Raw genomic sequence first — 20,169 nt, forward strand, 5'->3', positions numbered from 1 at the left:
GCAGCACAGTGTTTACGAATGTACAATTTTCTCTCCATGATCAAATGTAGGGAAGCCACTTTGCCTCAGAAACTGGCTGTGGCTACCACTGATTGGCTGCTCATGGCCATGTGATAAATCCACCATCCCCATCATCCACAGAACACTTTTGCAGATCTTTAAAAATGCATTTCCCTTTTTAAAAAGTGACAGGGTTGCACATTTAAAATGTTTTTAAATGTTTTTAAGACTAGGGAAGAAGCAGACAGATGGCAAAGAGAAGAGCCCTGCTGAGTCAGATCAAAGTTCCATCTGTTTCAGCATCCTGTTCCCACAGCGGCCAACCAGATGCCCCTGGAACATCTCAAAGCAGAGCATGCAGGCAGTAGTTCCTGGTACTCACAGGAATACTGCCTCTGAAACCTAGAGGTTATACTGTATGTAACCATCATGACTAGCCGCCACAGATAGGATTTTTATTTTATTTATTTGATTTATTATTTGATTTATATCCCACCCTTCCTCCCAGCAGGAGCCCAGGGCAGCATTTTTCTGAATGAATTCATCTAATTCCCTTTTAAAGCCATCAAACCAGTGGCCATCAACACATCTGTGGGCAGCAAATCCCACAAACTAGTTATTCATTTGTTTAGTTATTTAAAATATTTTTGAAATGGAAATGGACTGTGCTGAAGTCGATCCCGACTTATGGTGACCCTATGAAGAGGGTTTTCATGGTAAGCGGTATTCAGAGGGAGTTTACCATTGCCTCCCTCTGAGGATAGTCCTTCCCAGCTGGCTAGGGCCTGCTCAGCTTGCCACAGCTGCACAAGCCAGCCCCTTCCTTGTCTGCAACTGCCAGCTGGGGGGCAACTGGGCTCCTTGGGACTATGCAGCTTGCCCACGGCTGCACAGGTGGCAGGGCACATAAGCCCTGAGCCACTCACTGTGGGGGTGATCTTTAGCTGGCCCTTGACACCCAGGAGACACGAGCAGGGATTTGAACTCACAGACTCTGGACTCCTAGCCAGGCTCTCCTCCCCACTGTGTTATACCAGCTGTTTAACCTGCCCTTAAATGCGAAGTAATACTAGGGCAGGTTACAATGACAGAAGTTAAAACCAGATATATCAACTACAAAAACTACATAAAACAGACAGACAAAAGGAACAGATAAAACCACAGCAAAGTCAGTTACAGTTATATGAATATCAACATAGCCACCATAGGCTCCTTTGGGAGGAAACATTGGGGGGGGGATACACATTAATTAATTAATTAATCAATCAATCAATTAATATCTAACCAAAGCAATTAACTTTCCATCAAGACCTGCTGGAATAGGAGGGTTATCAGTTGAGTTTGCCTCATGGGAGTAAAATAATGCAGTCCCCTGTTAAAAAGTGACATCTTTATGCAATTACATTGAGTGGAAGGAGACCCCTGCTACCAGACCAGTCAAAAGACAGCATCCCTTGCCTTGCATCCCTCATTTTAGCTTTGAAACTTCAGTAATAGAAACGGGGGGGGAGCACAAAGGGAAAAGCTCGTGAGACTGTGTTTTGTACAAAGACAAAGATTTTTATTTTATTTTTGAAAGAATGATGAAGGTGAGGCCCTAGAGGAATTCCAAGGATTGATCTTTCAAGACCCAGCACATCGTAAGCACATCTCCTCAGATAAATGATTGTGTGATTCCATTTTGTGTTCAAGGTCACCAAATAATCTGAAAATAAATTTGGGGTGACTATGTAACTACTGATGCTGAACAGTAAAGGGCAGGCCTAACCGCCCTCCCCCGCCAATAATAAATCCCATAATGAATATGACGCTTCCTATTCTCCCAAGTCACCAAAGGAGACTTCAGAATCATAGAATAGTAGAGTTGCAAGGATGTAAAAGGGCCACTGAGAAAGAATATAAATAAGCAGCAAAAGCAAAATTGCGGCAGTGCTACCTTGACAGGTGCCATAACCAGAATTACCTTTCCTGCCAGGAGTCCAAATGCATGTTGATAAGCGAACATAATTAAGAAAATTGACTACTGCTTGGTCCCTTGGAGCTAGAAGAAATTAATCTAGCACAGACCTGATAGACCTCTCTATGGCCATGCATAATTTTATAAAGTTCTATCATGTCACCTCTTACTTGCCTTTTCTCTAAACTAAAAAGCTCCAAATGCTGCAACCTTTTCTCATAGGGAAGTTGCTCCATCCCTATGATAATTTTGGCTTCCCTTTTCTGAACCTTTCCAGCTCTACAATATCCTTTTTGAGATAAGGCAACCAGAATTAAACACAGTATTCCAAATGCAGCCCACCATAGAGTTATATAACAGCGTTATGATATTGGCAGTTTTATTTTCAATACCTTTCCTAATGATTCCTTGCATGGAATTTGTGTTTTTCACAGCTGCCACACACAGGGTCAACATCTTCACTGAGCTATCCACTACAACTCCAAGGTCCTATTCCTGGTCAGTCACTGCCATTGCACACCCCATGAACACGTATGTGAAATTTAGATTTTTTGCCCCAACATGCATCACTTTGCACTTACTCATATTAAATTGCATTTGCCATTTTACCACTCATTCACTCAGTTTAAAGAGGTCCTTTTGGAGCTGTTCATAATCTGTTTTTGTTTAATGACCCTCTACAGTTTAGTATCAACCCTAACTCTAGATCATTTATGAACAAGTTAAAAAGCACAGGTCACAGTAGCGATCCTTGGGGAACTCCACTTTCTACATCCTTCCATTGGGAGAACTATCCATTTATTCCTACTCTCTGCTTCCTGCTGCTTAACCAGTTACTGATCCACAAGAGGACCATGACTGCTAAGCTTACTCAGGTGTCTTTGGTGTGGTACCTTGTCAAAAGCTTTTTGAAAGTCCAAGTACACTATGTCAACCAGATCACCTCTATCTATATGTTTGCTGACACTCTCAAAAAACTAAAAAAGGTTGGTGAGCCAAGAATTACTCTTGCAGAAGCCATGCTCACTGGACTTGTTCTTCTATATGCTTGGTTATTTTATCTGTAACAATATTTTAACAATACTTTCTACCAGTTTTCCCGGGAACAGATGTTAACCTACCCAGTCTGTAGTTTCCATGATCCCCCCCCAGATCAAAAACGAGGCTCCACTTGTGTTAAGAAGAACACAACACAAATTTGAAATATGGATAGAGTCAAACTTTGTGCTATGCTTAATGTGCAGAGTGCAACTATGTTTCCTTCCCCACAGCCCCATGTGACCCTGAAAAACAGCTCTGGTGGTATGTATGGGGGAAGAATTCACTCAGCCTATATATTTCACACTTTCCAAAACCAGTATGTGAACCAAAATGCAGCCTTCCTTCCAAACTCACACTTCTATAAATTGTGCAATGCCATTCTCCAACCAAAGAATGCATACATTCAGGGAAGGTGTGCACAAAAATCCATATCTTCATGAAAATTACATATAAAATACATTATATTAGGGGACATTGCTTTTTAAGAGAAATGCACACAAATGTGTATGAATTTTCATGCAGACTTTTTTTGGGGGGAATCACAAACTGATGTAGAAATTAGTGAATTGGATTCAGATGAATTCTGAATCAAAGCAGGCCACTTTCGACAGATTCAGGCCTTCTCCAGGCCAAACCAGGTTCTCTCTGAAGGGCCTCAAACCAAAGCAGGAGCCTCTGATGTGATTCAGACAATTTGGAGATTTTGATGCTTTGAAAAAATCTGCAGACAGTGTGTCTGCTAAAAGCAAGCTTGCCATATAAGGAAAATGCCACAGTGGGCAGAGGGGAGAAGGGAGATCTCTTTGTGACTAACAGGTCTAACATCTAATCAGAGGAAATACAGTGCAATCCATAGTGAAAATTAATTGTACGGAAACTGCCACTTCACCATCTCATCCTCAAAGCCCTGCGCTTGGTAAAACCATTTCCTCTGTTTAGAAGCTAGACCTGTCAGTCTCAAAGAGATCCCCCTTCTCCATATATATATGGTTTAGTCCTAAATTAAATATGTAGACTAGACTTTGATTCAGTTTCCTACTTTGAATATTAAAATTCCTGAAATTTAAAAAATATTTATTTTTGAGATTTAAAAAAAAATCAGTTTTCCTCTCCACTTCAGAACAAAGTGTGCAAGGTTGCCTGCAGCTCAGTTTTCCTTTTGTTTCTTCATTACTCAACACATTTTGCTGGTCTTTAGTTTGCTTTTATCAATTTAATAGTCTCTCAATTGGTTAACACACACTATGTGAGCAAATAGAATGGATGGAGTATAGAATGGGTAAAATGGCAGAATAAAAATAAGTAAATTAATTTGGAAATTTGTGAGTTCTAAGAGAACATACACGCACTAAGGGTGCAATCCAACTCGTAAGAGGCTGGCAGCAGCAGACGGTGGCAGCAGAGCCAGCAGAAGAGGTCACCATATCCAACCTCCACTCAGGTGCCACTGCGAGTGGAGGACACTGGCTGCAACGGCAGGGCACAGTGGAAGGAAATTAAATGCATGTTTCCTTTTGCCACCTTTTTTCCTGGTGTAGCGGCCTTTTTCAGGCCTTCTGTCTGCTCCACTTCTGCTGGTCTCAGCTGAGCCGGCTGGCCTCTGGCTGCACTTGGGTGGCAGTGGAGTTTCCCAGCTTCACCCAAGGGGGATTTCTGCACCAGCAGTGCCAACACACTTTCTCCTCCTTCCCAGCTCTGCTGCATCCTGAAGCCCTGAAGCCCGGTATATCTAACAGGTGGATTGTGCCCTCAGCTTGATTGCTAAACAGAAAATCTCAAAATAATTTAAGCTCTAATGCATCTATTGTGTTTTCTGTAAGCCTAATGTTTCTGTCGAAAGAGTGTCAAGTAAACAATTCTATTTTTTTTCAATTAATTTTTATTCTAATTTTCAAAACCAAAATGATACAGAAAGAAAACAACACAAATCAATAACTAATACAATACAAAAATATATATACATATATATAAAAAAATAATATTGACTTCCGATTTGTCATAGTTCAGCTATAAATCTATAATATATAACAAACCTATCTCTTAATAGATTATAAAATCACCTTCCTCCAGCGGTTATCTTAGTTGGTTTCAAATCTCGTTAACATCATATCATTTTAATATTCCACAAAAAGTCAAAGAGAAGTTTCCAATCCTTGAGATATATGTCAATCAATTTTTTTTCTAAATAAACATGCCAATTAATCCAACTCATCAAATCTACTAAATCCAGTAATTTCAAAACACTATAATTCAACTATAAATCTATAATGTATAACAGACCTATCTCTTAATAGATTATAAAATCACCTTCCTCCAACAGTTATCTTAGTTGGTTTCAAATCTCATTAACATCATATCATTTTAATCTTCCACAAAAAGTCAAAGAGAAGTTTCCAATCCTTGAGATATATGTCAATCAATTTTTTTTCTAAATAAACATGTCAATTAATTCAACTCATCAAATCTACTGAGTCCAGTCATTTCAAATCGCTCTTCTGTCATTATCCATATTGGGTCCGTCTTCCATCTTCCATCTCTACACACCCAAAAATCTTGCTGTCATAGTCATATAATAAAAGTCTAATAGGAATTTCCTCCATCATAGATATTTTCTCACCATCAAATCCAAACGTAACACTGAAGTATTGTTTCAAAGCCGCATCTCTGCTCCTCTTTTCCACATGATACACTAGTACATCTCTTGAAGGTTTTTCCATTGTCACAAAACAGGGATTAATTCTGTTAACTTTCTCCATTTTGAGTTCCATCAAATCCTTCCAGTCCAGGAATTTTTTTGAACCGATAATATCTTTATCTCCAGTCTCTTCAATTCCTTCAGAGACAGCGCTGTATTCCAAACTGTAATATTTATCTCCAGGATCCGTCACAACCAGAAAATCCAAATCTTTTTTCATGTCCATATTTAAGCCAATCTCCATAGATTGAACCTTGCCTTTAATTTCTCTTTCATCCTTTTTTTGTTTTCCAGATCTATCTTTATTCTCCTTTCTCATAGAATCCTGAGTTTCTTTCAGCTCCTGTCTTATTTCATGAAATTCAGTTCTCCACGCTTGTCTATTATTTCTCAGTTCTTGTTTTATTGAGTTGATCCCATTCATTATTTTCTGAAGCATATCTAGAAATAAAATCCCTTCTTGTATATCCATGATCTTCTTAATTGTCATTCTTAAAACCAAAAGAACAAAACTCCTTCAATTTTCAATGTCCCAAGCCAAGAGCAGTTTATTTCTTTATCCAGTTACAAAGGAGTTAATCTTTCCAACCAACTAACGTCACACGCTAGACAGTCCTTATCTCTTAAAAGCCCAGAAGTGCAAAAACAGCTTTTAGTTCACAGCATCCAAACAACTAGTAGCAGAGAGAATGAGCAGATTCGTCCAAAAAAAAAAGTAGATCAGAAAAAATAGTCCCTTACATATATTACACAAAAGCCTTATAAATCAAAAAGATTTCTTATCTCTCCCAATCAGAAATCTCTCATCCGTTGTAAACTTTAAAATGCAATTTTCCATGTCAGCTTTTTGCAATAAAAAAAAGATAAGCTATTTATATTTTCTTCCCCCTTAGTTCCGTAAATAAAGAAGGAAAGTCTTATCTCATCTAGGTTAACCTAATTGCTGTTACTTTGACAAATCTCTTTAGCTGTATAGATAAGAAAATGATAAATGTAGACAGGAGAATATTTGCCTGCTAGTCCGTTAAAAAAAAACGGGTCACTTATCCAGCTGAGCTAGCATAAAAATCCTCGCTCTGTCTGAACTGCTGGAAGACAGACAATTCTGACGAATTCCAGACTCCAACAATCAAAACAAAACTATGTGGCAGATCTCACGCTTCTTCCTTATCCGGAAGAAATCATCTCCAGTCAGAAAAGTCCCTTGAATTCAGTCAAGTAAACAATTCTAGATAAAGATCAAGGAAAAGGTCTTTTCTATCAACAGATTTAGAAAGAAGTTTCAGCTAACAAAGACTGAAGGAAATGCTATGGAGTTTGGTAGGCATTAAAAAAAAAATAAAACTGGTCTAAAAGGACCTATCATCTGAAGTGGCAAGTCGGAGAGCAAAGTGATACCATCTTCATTCTACCCACGTTAATCTTGTGTCTCAAAAAAAAAGGCCATGGATACTTAAAATGAGTTTTGTTCCTTTAATATAGTATCCCTATGTGTCCCCTGCCTAAAAATTGTTTTATGGGAGCCTTCACAAATCTGATTCCTTCCAGGTTTGCTGTGCTGGGTGGGGCTGATGAGAGTTGTACTCCAGAGCATCTGGAGGGCACCAGCTTGGCAATGGCAGATCTAGGCATACAAGAAAAAAAGCCAGAAACCAGGAGCAGATGTAAAAGAGATAGAAAGGGTGGCAGATTTGGTTTATTCATAAGACCATATTATTATACAGCCATGAGAGTGGCTGTATACTATAGCCAGCATGGATTTTTCACATTCTGCCATGTTAAATTGAATATACGCATGCCATTCTGATGCTTCCCATAAGCTCATTTCAAAACGAAATCTTACGAAACTTATAATCCTGAACTCAGAAATGCTTGCTTAATAACCCTCAAAGTTTTCATGGTGATACACAAAACACTCAGAGAGCAACTAGAGTTCGAAGTATAAAACAAGAGGGGGGGAATCCAGACCCCTGTTCAATGTTTTCCTGTCAGTGGTCTCATAATTTGTTAAAATAAATAAAAATCACCCAGGTTCACAGAATATCTAAAGTCCTATTACTGGCCTTGCCCCATACTCTGACTTTCATCTTCTGAAGTTTAAAGGTTTTTTTAAAAGCATGGCTGATTTATAATTAATTTAAGTTAACATTGGAGTCTATGATAGCACAGGCATGCTCAGTAAGAACCAATTGTCAGTGTTTTAAAAGCAAGACTAACAGCTTTCCTCTGCACAACTTTTAAAGATACAGAAGACCTCTTGGTTGCCAGGCCTGGCCTCCAAGAGGTCTTTTGTATCTTTAAAGGTTGTGGAGGGGGAGGGGAGAATTCCACCTTGTGGTTTTTCCCATTACAGGGTTGCAAGAACACCTGCACTTGGCTGACTTTCTCTTCTCCTAAAGATACAGGATTAGTCTCAGGGATTGAACCTGGCAACCCTAGCTCAAATCCAACTTTTCTTTTAAAAAACTCTTTACCTTTTTTGGCCACTAGGTGGCAACCACATGTACATATCTTATACTCCTCCCCCTTTAGTTTATACTATCAACATACAATCTACCTATATTACTAAACACCAGATACATTGGTCTTAACAACATCCCTTGTGTTTATAAATTCAGCCTCTTGCTGGGCTTAGGAATTCTTTTTGAATGGTGTAGTGCAACTGTGGGTGTTCCTGGCTTGTCCACCACTGTCACTGGATGATCTATCTCAGCAGGTGTATCAGCAGGAGACACCTCTAAAACAGTGTTAGGATCTGATGCAGAAATTGTGGGCCTGTCAATCTCTCTGGTTGTATCAAGTGGGCAGTGTAATGGTTCCCCATCGATTTGCTCTTCTGCTTCAGTCTGTGGACCCTCTGCAGGAAATTCTTCTCCATGGTTTAAATGCACTTGATTTTGGTATCGCCGAATATGCCTCGCATCTGGTAATTTCACCACCCATGAGAGGGGCCCTGCCTGTGCTACAAGACGACTTGTCAGCCAACGAGGTCCAGTCTGAAAATTAAGGGCATAAATTAGGTTGCCCACTGTTAGGGTTCTTGATGCTGTTTTTAAGTCATAGTAGAATTTTTGTGCTTCCTGCTTTTCACACACCTTAATAGCCTCATCAGGGTGTAGGATGTCTAGGTATGTATGCAATTTCCTGCCCATTAGTAGTTCTGCTGGTGATTTTCCTGTGGTGAAATGTGGTGTGACATGATACTGGAAAAGGAATCTGACTAATTTAGTCTCTAAACTGCCACATGTCATTTTTTTAGTCCCTTTCTCAAGGTCTATACAGTTCTTTCGGCTAGGCCATTGGAAGATGGGTGATGTGGTGCATCTCGAACTGGCCAAGATCTTTAAAACCAAATCATGGGAATTGGTTTTAAATAAGGTAAAATTAGCTATAACAAATTATCCTAAACCCAAAGGTGCATTGACTCAATCTCAACGAAGACAACATTTCCAATCCATAATGGGTCATATCATACCTGGGATAGATTGGTGTATGGAAGTTGCTTCAATAGAATATCTTTTTTATAATTATGTGGAAGCCAGAGCTATGCTTACATTTTATGATAAAAAAATAGCTGGCCTCCTGTATGAAAATAGAAATGTACTCCTTTTGCAGAATTTAAAATGCCATAGGGTTTTTGAAAATGTAGCTCCGATACAAAGCCTATTATCCTTGAATTCAAATGGGCCTAAATCTCGACCATCAGAATTAAATGTGGAGGCAAGTGACCAGGCTCCTTTGCTGGTGACCTCTGAGGAATTATCCATAAATACTACCGAGGTGCAAGCTAGCTGTGAAGGAGCTAACCCTATGATTGCTCTAAATGAGGAAGAAATGTTCTATATTCCGGAAGAACAACATCTATTGGAATCATATACTGCACTCCCAGATGAAGCACAACTGGAAATCCTGGCCAATCTCGAGAAGTTAGTATCTACCTTAAAAATGAAAAGAAATGGACAAACTGATGATTCTAGAAATTGTACTGGAAAAGAGAGTAAGGATCCCTGCGGGCCCTTGAGAGGGGAAAATCCCAGACAGAAATCAAGTATCCACACTTTATTAATGCCTAGTTCGTCTGGACAAACCGATACTATGTACTCCCTGGAATTGAAGGCTGGAAAAGAAATAACAACTGAGGTCATAACTGTTCTACAGTCTACTAAAACCTGACAAAACTCTTCTCCAAATTTACAACAACTAAAGATTGCCTCTTGGAATATAGCAGGTTGGAAGAATAAAGACCTTGACCCATACACCACCGATTTTCTTGCACAATTTGATATTATCTTCTTCCAAGAAACTTGGTTAATAGATGAGCCGCAATTAGATGGTTATACCCCTTTCTATTTAGGAGCCACTCAAAGTACTAGTGGTGGCCGTCCTAAAGGTGGTAATTGTATATTTGTATCTACGAAAATTAATGCACAAATTGTAAAGTTTGATCCCTTGCCAAATTTAGCTCTTGCTATAAGTTTAAAATCTTCTTCACAGTCCTTACTGCTTGTCAATGTATATCTACCTCCTAGTAAAGATAAAAAAGATGCTATTGACAAAGTAGTAAGCTTGGAAGGCTACTTAGAGTACTTAACTGTAAAATACCCTGAAGCCTCTCTTATAGTTGCTGGAGATTTAATGCTAGACTAGGTTCCTCCGATTCTGCTTTATATACCAAATATCACATGATTCCTCCTTTAATAGAAGGTTTTTGTAACATCCTTTTAAGACTATCGAGAGATAGTGGATTAAACTATATTGGCATTTATTTGATGCAAAAATTAACCAAGTTAATAGATGAGCCGCAATTAGATGGTTATACCCCTTTCTATTTAGGAGCCACTCAAAGTACTAGTGGTGGCCGTCCTAAAGGTGGGGCACATGGGCATATGGTTTTGTCTGATACTGGTCCGAGCTCCGCCCCCCTCCTTCTCCACGCTCTCCTGACAAACAACTCTCTCAAACCCACCAAAACAACCCACTCCAGTCCACCCATGTCCACCTCACATCCACTTCACATCCACCAACTCTCCACACAATCCCACCAAAACCCAAAACCCACCAAAACAACCCTCTCAAGTCTACCTACCCATTCACTTCGTTCAGTACCTAAGGCCCTCCTCCGGGTACCATCTCACCAGGATGCCCGGAGGATTGTTACCAGATCTAGGGCCTTTTCTGTAGTGGCCCCCGAATTGTGGAACAGCTTACCTGAAGAGATACGCCTGGCGCCTACGGTGCTTTCTTTTAGGCGCCAGGTTAAGACCTGGCTGTACTCCCAGGCTTTTTAATGTTTTTAATGTTAATGTTTATGTCTACGCTTTATTTTAATATTGTTGTTGATATATGTGATTGATTTTATTATAATATTGTATTTTTAATCTGTTTTGTACACCGCCCAGAGAGCTACTAGCTATGGGCGGTCTAAAAATGAAACAAATAAAATAAATAAATAAATAAGTTAAATTTAGTACTTTTAAATGGTCGCACCTGCGGGCACTATCAAGGGGAACTTACTTTCCTTTCACCAAGAGATGCATCTCAAATTGATTTGGCTTTTGTATCCCATGAGCTTTTCCATCTAGTGAACAATTTTATTGTGGAAGATCGACCAGAGAGTGACCATCAACCTCTAACTATTGTAATTAATTGTAATGTAATACCTTTGTTGTTGGGACACCGAACTTTCACTAGTAATGAGGTGGATGTTCGTCCGGGAAGGCTGAGATGGATACCTAAAGTAGAAAAAGAATTAAATACATGGCTAAATACCCCAGATATTCTAGCAATTAAAGAATTAATCATTACATCAATATATCCTGAGGATCCATCACTCTACTTTCAACAGTTAATAGCCTCCTTTCAAAAATCTCCTTTAACAACCTTAAATAACACTAGGAGAAATATGTCAAAGAGCTCCAAGACTTGGTTTGATCAAGAATGCCGTGACAATAAAAAACATTTAGTATTGACCTATAAAACCTACAAATTAAACAGAACATCTGAACATCTATTAACTTATTGTATGGCAAGGAAGCATTATAAGAACCTAATTAAAAGGAAAAAGGAAATAGAATTGAATAAAACTTGGATGTGTTTATTGTATGCTTCCAAGTTAAAAAACTCTACCTTGTTTTGGAGGCTTGTTTCCTATAACTGGCCAAAGCCTTTATTCAATCTAGATTCCTTTATCCCTCCAACCATCTGGGAGGATTACTTTGCCAGATTATATCAAAAGAATAGTGATAACGGTATTGTAATACATTATACGGAAGCCGAAATACCTGAATGGCCACCTGTTACTATACCTGAGGTCCTTGATTTAATTGCTAGGCTTAAATTAGGGAAAGCTCCAGGCAGTGATAACATTCCTGCGGAAGTCTTCAAATTAAATTCGGATTGGTGGGCCCCTCTTTTAGCTGCCTTTTTTTCTCATATTAATAATTCAATGCAAATCCCCAAAGAGTGGGGTCTTGCAATAATTATTCCTCTACACAAAAAAGGTTCTTACAATGACCCAGCTAATTATAGGCCAATAAGTTTACTGAATATAATCAGTAAAATTTATGCGACCTATTTGTATGACAAATGCCTGGATAGAACAAAAGAATTTATTGGCTCAAGAACAAGCAGGTTTTAGGTCGGGACGTTCAACTATTTACCAGGCCTTGGTTCTTTATCATTTCATATCTAAATATTCGACTAAGTCAGGTACTATGATGTACACAGCCTTTATTGATTTTAAATCTGCGTTTGATTCTATATCTCACGAGAGGCTTTGGGAGAAATTAAATGCCATGGACATTGATAAAAGACTGTTACTATTAATACGGGGACTATATACTGGTACATCTTTACGGATTAGATGTAACAACAAGGGTCACTTATCTAATCCTGTCCCTACGTTTAAAGGGGTTAAACAGGGATGTGTTTTAGCACCTCTTTTGTTTAATCTTTATATTAATGGAATAGTCGATTCCCTGGCCACTATTTCTTCACATGCCCCAATATTAGCTGGCTGTCCAAGATCTATACTTTTATATGCCGACGATATAGTCTTATTGGCAAGATCCTTAGTTGGACTCAGATGACTTTTGGCAGCCCTCTCTACATTTTGTTTGGAGGAACGGCTGTTAATTAATTATGAGAAAACTAAGGTCTTAATATTTACTAAGAAAAGATTGAACCATCATTGGCAAATTAATGGCCATTCAATCAAGCAAATAAATTCCATTTTATATCTAGGTTTAATGCTTCAATCGACTGGATCTTGGCAGATGCAGATCAGAACAATGGTCTGGAATGCAAAAAAAACGTTGAAAGCCCTCCTGTCATATTTCTTCAACAAAGGTGGTCAGCTTATTATCCCAGCAATTAAAGTTTTCTCTGCAAAGGTAGTTTCTCAACTACTTTATGGGGTTCAAGTTACCACTTTTGAGAATTTTTCTGTTTTGGAATCGATTCAAAATTCCTTTTTGAGAGCTATTTTTGCGGTTCCCAAATGCATTCCTAGTTTTATCCTTAGACTTGAGGCTGGTTTACCCACTATTGAATCTAAGATTTGGGCTCTGAGAATTTCTACCTGGCTCAAACTGAAATTCAACCCTATTGGGCTCTCTTCTAACATCTTAAGAGATAACTTTCAATCTCCCTGGGTGAAATTGATAATTGATAAATTACAGACCTTGGGCTTCTCTATTTCTGTGATTCAAGAAATGGGCTATTTAAAAGCTAAGATGAGTATATTACAAAGAATTAAGGATATAGATTTTCAACATCACTTAATGCAGGTTAGGAGGCATAGATATAATCCAAAATTCTTAACTTCAATGCCTTACCTGTCATTTCTTACTATTCCTAACCATCGCAGGGCTTTTTCTCTCGCAAGAATGAATACCCTACCATCAAAACTTCTAGAGGGTAGATTCAACGAAATTCCTTATTGTGATAGAAAATGCCCTTGCGGTGAGGATGAGGTTGAAACAATTGCTCATGTCCTTCTAAGATGTCATTATTCAGACCTTAGAAACCAAATAATTAAACCTATTCTTGATCTTGTGCCTGGTAGAAATGAAGAAATGCTTTTAGATTATTTACTTGGAGATCATCAGCAATTAACTACAGAAAAAGTCGCTAAATTTTGTACAGCTGCTATTCTCTGTAGGAGAAAATGGGTAAAAGATCTTTGAAAATGAATTTTATTGGTTTAACCTATGTAATTTTAAATATGCAGGCTGAGTTTAATCAATTTTTAAATTAGTTTAATTAATTTTTATAATGTATCCTGTATTCCTATAATATTTAGTCCATTACTGTGTTAAATATTAACGAATAATGAATATTCCGCACGGATTTGGAAATTGACTTTTTTAATTACTTTTTAATTGAATATGATATTATTCTAATGATTGTAGCTATGCTGTTTTATCCTTATTCCTGTATACTGGTCTTTGACCGTAATAAAAGTTTATGATGATGATGATGATGTGGTGCAATTTTTACATGCTTGATGTGGTTTTTCTCCAACAATTCTTGGAAAATTACACCTGTAAATTGTGGCCCATTATCACTTACCACTACTTCCGGCAATCCAAAAAAACACCCCACAGGCGGAGTTTATCCACAGTTGCTTCAGCAGTAGTGGATGACATGATGTGAACTTCAAACCATTTGGAATGTGCATCTGTTATTATTAAGAACATTTTACCCATGAATGGACCAGCATAATCAATGTGAAGTCTTGCCCAGGATCATTGTGGCCATTCCCATGGACATAAGGGTGCTTTTGGAGGAGCATGGTGGTTAGATTGACAAGTCCCACACTGTCACACCACTGTCTCAATCTGCTGGTCTACTCTAGGCCACCGCACATAACTATGTGCTAATCCCTTCATCCGTACAATGCCAATATGTGCTTCATGCAACAATTTTAGCAAAGCAGACCAACTCCCTGGTGGTACTACTGTCCAAGACCCCAATAATAATCATCCATCCCGGATACTCAAGGATCCCCTATGCTGATAATAGGGCTGTAAATCTGTGCTTCCCCACTCAATCCATCTATTTGTGACCATTCATCGCACTCTAGATAACAGAGGATCTTGGTCTGTCTCTCATTTAATCTTTGCTGCATCTATCAAGGATGTGGACATCAATTCAATAAGAAGAATGGTTTCAATAGCCTGAGGTACTGACTTTGGGCAATCTGGTAGTGGAAGTCTGCTAAGAGCATCAGCATTATGCAGGGCTTGACCTGGTTTATATTCAAATTTGTAGTCATACACAGACAACGTCAAGGCCCATCTCTGGATTCTAGCAGGGTACTGGCTTGTTCTCTCCCAGCAGACCCTGGGCTTATGATCTGATTGTATGACAAAATATCTGCCATATGGATATGAATGGAATTTCTTTACTGCAAAAACCACTGCTAAACTTTCACATTCTAGCTCTGAGTAGTTTTTTTCTGCTGGGGCTAGGGATCTCGATACATAACTAATGGGACACTTCTGATTCATCAGGCATTCAGTGGGCTAACACTGCTCCTGCTCCATATGGAGAAGCATCACAAGACAAGAGAAGCTCTTTACGATTGTCATAATGAATATTATTATTATTATTACTAATGATATTTATTAGTAGCTTTTTTCCAAAATGAAACTCAAAGCGACTTACAAAAACCCAAAATAATCTCAAAACATAAACAGAATAAAAATCACAGTACAAGAAAGCATACCAAGCAAAGCTCAATACAATGCATAGACCAATACGATAAAAATTGCAGCACATAATACAACTCAAACACAGATTTTCAGCTGCCCCCTCCTATCCCCAAAACTCAGAGTCCCAAAGGTGCGCCTTCAGGTGAGAGACCTCTTAATGTAGGTCTTTCTGCAGCCAGCATAAGAGCCAGTGTGGATGACAGTCTGGGAGGCCAGAAGCAGTGTCTCTTCTTTGGCTTGGTTTCCAGCAGTTCCAACTAGGAGGAAGGCGGGGTGAGCAGGCCCCTTGGGGCAGAGGCCTGGCAGGGGGGCTTTCCTTGATGAAGCCAAAGGTGGAGGTGCTCGAGTGCAGGTGGAGCTGGTACTGAAGTGAGTGGGTGAAGGCCAGATGGTAAGGTGGCAGCGGTGGAACAGAACTTTTTTTCTCTCCTGGATGGGAATAATTTCCCACCCGACATCAGTGGTCTGGTCAAAGAGAAGAGGCTGATCACCATCAGTGCCAGTGCCAGTGCCAGTGCCAGTGGATAAGGAGCATGGATGACTTCAACAAGTTCTTTGCTGCTGCAAAAGCTCTTACCTGCTCTTGACCCCAATGGAATCTTATCCCTTTTCGTAAAAGTCTATGTAATGGTGCCAATACTGTTGCCAAATTGGATAAGAACTTGTCATCATAGTTTAGCAACCCCAAAAAGGACTTCAGTTCTAAAAATGACTTTGGTGCTGAGGCACCTACCTTCTCTTCCACAGGATGTATGCCAGCTGCATTAATTTTGTATCCCAGATACACAACTTCTGAGGCCTGAAAATGCATTTTTCTTCCTTGAGATGCATGCCTGTAAATGACAGCTTTGATAGTACTTGGTCTAGATTCTGCAAATGTGCTGCCTCTGTTGTTCCTATAATCAGAATATCATCAAGATACACACAGATATGCAGCATACCCTGGAACAAATTGCCCATAGCCCTTGGAAAGATTCAAGGGGCAACAGGAATGCCAAAAGGGAGCCAATTGTAATGAAACAGTCCTTTATATTTATTGTTACATACTGTTTTGAACTTTCCTCAAGAGGAATCTGAAGGTACGCATCACTTAAGTTGATTTTTTCCTCCAGCCAGGGTGCCATGTAGATCTTCAATTCTAGGAATGGGGTATGTGTCCAGCTGTGCCACACGGTTCACAGTGACTTTATATACTCCACAAATCCTTATAGTACCATCTGTCAGGATGCAGGATTGGGGGCCCGATGTTTCAGAAGATGAGGGGCATGATGTGCATGCCCCAGACTTAGTAAAAACCTTTCATCAACGGTTCCCTCACCATCCGAAGCTGACAAGTTGGGGGGGAGCACAGCATGAGGGAGGGGATGGTGTCAGGATGCAGGATTGGGGCCCCGATGTTTCCGAAGATGAGGAGAGGGAGGGAGTCATTTACCCAGAGTTGTGTGAAACAGAAGCAGAGGAGGGAGAGGAATTCCCAGAGATAGAACTGTCTGCCAGCCAAGACCTTGAGAGTCCAGCAGACACAGTTCCTTCCCGTGAACTTCCCACGCCTCCTTCCCCTCCTTTGAGCTTAGAGCAGCCAGAGAGAGAGGAGGGGCAAGGGGGAATCCAACTCCCTCCTGATTCAGAGAAAAGTCAGGAGAAGCAGCCCAACGGTTTAAGCATTGGCCCCCTTCTTTCCCCCATACCTGAGTCAGAGGCCTCAGAAGGGGAGGGGATAGTGCTTCCCCCTTCGCCAAGAACAAGAAGACAGTTAAAGAGAAGGCAAAAGAGGGAGGAGAGGAGGGGTAGAGATGAGAGCACTTTGCGGCGGAGTGAGAGAATTCGCACTCGAATGTCCCCTTCTTAAGAGACAGGGGGGGTAGTGGCTCCTTGTTCTGTCAACTCTCTTCTATGTCGCAGGATATGCTTTGTAGGGCAACTTAATGAGAAGGCGCAGTTTTTGTCTGGATATTACTCTAATAAAAACTGATTTGCTTGCACCCACTGGTCTGGTTCCTGAGTCCCGTCCTGGATACGACACCATCTGGCTTCAATACAGAGACAACTGGAGCAACCCACTCAGAGAAGTGAACAGGTTCAATACCTTTACCCTGTAGTCGATCTAATTCTTGCTCCACTTTGTAACACATAGCATATGGTACTGGGTGGGGCTTAAAAATGTGGTTTAGCATCTGGATCCACAATAATCCTACCATTTACCTCATTTAGAGTACCCAACCCATGTCTTAAGAGGTCTTTATGTTTTGAAAGAATTGCTTCTGTCCCAAGTTAGCTAATTTTGTTGATCTGTGCCCGGTTGAGGTTCAGCTGTCTTATCCAATCCCAGCCCATAAGACTAGGGCCTCTTCCTTTTATCATAACTAAGGGCAGTTGAAAGGTCTCTTCTGCATATTTCACTTCTACATTAATACTGCCTCTCACTAGGACTTCTTGACCAGTATTTGTGTGTATCCTCATTTTCAGTGGTCTCAACTGTGACCCCTTATTCTTTAGCCACAAACAGTGATAAGTGGATTCACTAATTATAGACACAGAAGCCCCTGTGTCCACTTCCATGGTTATGTTTTTCCCATTAACAATAACATCCACTTGCAGTGGTTTTTCTTTATAGTCTTTTATAACAATGTTGTACATAGTGTACACTTCATCTGTGCCGTTATCATGCTCCCCTGTACTTGCCATCTGGTTATCTGCTTCATGCTACCTTCCTTCTCCTTTGTCTGTGCCTTTTTCTATGGCACATTTTGGCTAGATGGCCTTATTTCAAGCAAAACCAGCACTCACTACTCCTGTGGGGGCATGGGAGGCCATCATGTTTCCCTCCACAGCAAAAACAGGGAGTTGCACCATGTAAGTGGTTTCTCTCTTCACCCGGACAGTTCTTTTTAGCCAATGTGTTACTAGATAATTTATGCATGGTGGCAGTAAGTGCCTGGGCATCACTTGGATGTTGAGAGACCCCCTGTAAATCTAAAGCATGCTGAGCTGCAACCTCCATGCTTTGTGCAATTTCCAGGGCTTTTTTAAAATCTAAACTGGATTCTGCCAATAAGCACCTCTGAATCGTCTCATCATTGATGCCACACACCAGCCAGTCCCTCAGCATGACATTCACGGTGTCTCCAACCCCACAATGCTCTGACAGGCGATGCAGTTCTGCTACATAAACTGCCACAGACATCCCAGGATGCTGAGCTTAAACTGCTGCACAATTTCAGATGACTTGGGGTTGTGGTGATTTGAGGCAATCCCAATCAAGTCCTCAAAGGATTTGGCACTGGGCCTTCAGGTGGCAACTGTAGTAAAATATGTCTTTAAGTTAGATGCACAGGAAAGAAAGAGTTAACTTTCTCTAGAGGGCATTACACCCCCTAGGGGAAGCTAGACTGATTAAGTTACTGAAGTTAGTTACTCAATGTTGTGTGTGCTGGGTGAGGCCTACCACAGAACAAGCTCAGATGTTTTACTGATTAAGAATTATTAAATAAAGAAGCTGTATTTTATCCCCAGTCTCATCCTGATCAATATAACATGGTGTCAGAAGTTAAGAAATCTGCATAGTGTCTCCAGAGTAGAAGATCTCTTGGGACAACTGGGGGGGAAACAAAGGAAAGCCATGGCAAAGTTTTCCCCACCAGAGGCCTTTGATTTCACCAGGCCTGCAGCAGGGCCAGATTGGAAGCAGAGGTTTTCCAGATACAGCATTGCTACAAAACTGAATGAAGAGAAGGAAGAAATTCAGGTATGCTTCTTGATTTATGCCATGGGCCAGCAAGCAGAGCAGATATTTAAACCTTTTGTGTTTGCTGCTGCAGAGGACCAGGATGACTATCTCCTGATCCTGGGGAAATTTGACGAATATTTTGTGCCAAAGAAAAATCTCATTCATGAGAGGGCATGTTTTCATCAGAGACATCAGAAACCAGGGGAATCTGCAGAGGCCTACATAAGATGGCTGCATGAGAAAGCTGGTGCATGTGCTTTCACCAGGAGTGAAATGCTCAGAGACAGATTGGTAGTGGGAATTTTGGATAATGACCTGTCCCAGAAGCTGCAGATGGAATCCAATCTCACTTTGGAGAGGGCTGTGGAGATGATAAGAAACTTGGAGCTTATAAAAGGCCAGGTCCAAGACCAGGGTGCTTTAAAAGGGCTACAAGAAATAGCCAAGAAACCCATGCAGAAATGGAAACCCCAAATTCCAAAATACCAGAAACAAATGCACAGCCAAACATCTAATGCTCAAATAAAAGCCCCTAGATGCATAAGATGTGGGAAAGGGCATACACAAAGAGCAGTCTGTCCTGCAAAGGCTGCAGAATGCCACAAATGTAAGAAGACAGGTCATTTTGCCGCTGTGTGCTACACTAGAATGGTGAGTGAAACTGTGGAGCAAAAAAGTCAAGAACAATTTTTTCTGGGTCCAGTCACATGGGTGGAAAATTCCACAGATCCTTGGGAAGTATCACTACAAATCAGTGAGCTCTCAATAAAGTTTAAAATAGACACTGGTGCAGATGTCAGCATAATTTCTGAGTCTGTTTACAAGTCTTTTTCTTGTCAGAATTCTATTGAGTTGCGTAGCACAGCGGAGAGTTTTGAGCGAGCTTGTGTATGTGTGTTTGAATCTTTGCTAAGATTCTACCTCCCCTGCAAATTAGTCAGACAGAGACTTTAAGCTTTAAAATAAGAAATAACTACGTTATTCTGGAAATGCATGCTTGATAGGAAAGAGTTCTATATCTAGCTAACTAACT

General features: G+C 40.1%; 1 pseudogene; it reads right to left on the reverse strand.

The window, feature by feature from the left end:
* Positions 1-8,299: 8,299 nt before the first annotated feature.
* LOC133376604 (uncharacterized protein K02A2.6-like) lies at positions 8,300-17,583 on the reverse strand (annotated as a pseudogene).
* Between the last annotated feature and the right edge of the window lie 2,586 nt (positions 17,584-20,169).

Source organism: Rhineura floridana, chromosome 1, assembly GCF_030035675.1.
Source record: "Rhineura floridana isolate rRhiFlo1 chromosome 1, rRhiFlo1.hap2, whole genome shotgun sequence".
NCBI classification, from domain to species: domain Eukaryota; kingdom Metazoa; phylum Chordata; class Lepidosauria; order Squamata; family Rhineuridae; genus Rhineura; species Rhineura floridana.